The sequence below is a fragment of the Vicia villosa genome, linkage group LG4 (genome assembly GCF_029867415.1).
Source record: "Vicia villosa cultivar HV-30 ecotype Madison, WI linkage group LG4, Vvil1.0, whole genome shotgun sequence".
Lineage (NCBI taxonomy): Eukaryota > Viridiplantae > Streptophyta > Magnoliopsida > Fabales > Fabaceae > Vicia > Vicia villosa.
Window position 1 is genome coordinate 159,862,513 of NC_081183.1, and position 1,370 is coordinate 159,863,882.

A 1,370-nucleotide genomic window follows, 5' to 3' on the forward strand; every position below is an offset into this window, starting at 1 on the left:
CGTTGGAGTTTGAGACTATTGGAGAGGAAGATGAACAAGAGGGAGTCTGGTTTTATTCAGTTGAACAGGGGAGAAGTTGAATGAAGGGAGGCAGATGGTTTTACAAATAGATTTAGGTTTTTTTTTCTTTCTAAATTTTTACTTGTGCTTGGGCTTAATGTGTATGGCCCGATCCAATTTCACTTTACAACCATCTGCAGCTAATTCACCTCCTTCTTTGGGCTGTTGATTTGTTTATTTTGGGCCGTTTCCAACTAAAGTCCAGCGCCCAATCTCTATATGCACCCCCTATTTCACTCCTTTTCAGCCCATGTTATTGTTTCTATTCTATCTCATGTTTATTTCAATTTAAACCAAAAAGATGTTTATTCTAATTAGACTTTAATTTTCTCTTTAGCATTAGAAATACCAAAAAATAAATATTAGTTAAATTGTTAATTTCTCTTTAATTTAAGGTTTGTTTAGATATTTTCTTGATTAATATTTGTTATTAATTCTTTTTTTTTTTGATTAATATTTTGATTACTAACATTTTCTTTTGATTGCGAGGTTCTACATTTTGAGCAATTGGACATTCTTATGGACATTTGCAATTTTAATCAATTTTGTATATATTATTCTTTACTTTCCCGCATTTTTTTCAGTATTATGTATCTGCTCACGGGGTGTAATAGCTTAAGTAGGATTTTATTTTTTTTGCTTTTACTTTCTACACATATAAATTGCAATATACATGTTTAGATGTATGTTTTAATAGGATTGTATGGTAAGACTAAAAACAATCATAGTTCACCTTAATTCAATATAAGATAATCGAATCTAACTCACTCGCACACACTCACCTCTAGGGTACGCCCCTCTTGGTTGCCTTACGAACAAAGGTCGTGTACCTCGAATATAAAGGTATCTAAAGCGAAAGTCCCGATGATTAAAAAATCATCACAAAGATCATAAGTCCCTCGATGAATCTCGATGTTGCCTACGAATATATGATCTAGTCCCTCGAATGGTTGCCTACGAAACAATGATTTTCCCTTCGAATTTGCTAAAGGTACCTCTACAAGTTGCCTTTGACGACCATAGATGACCCTTCGATGTCCCGTACACGTCCAATAGATAAGACTACCTACCCACGAATGGTATGGTTAGTCTTATCCCTTAAATAAAAGTAGAAAGTATAGGAAAGACCAAACATAGGGTAAGTAGCCTTTAGTTTGCTCGCTCACATAAAAATGCTTTTCACACCCCTTTTTAAACATTGTCTCTTCGGACACTTTCAAAATCAAATTGTTTTTTCAAAACACACACACACACACTATGCTTTTTCAAGCTTTTCAAACAAAACAAAACGAGCTAAGCAAACTAAGAGC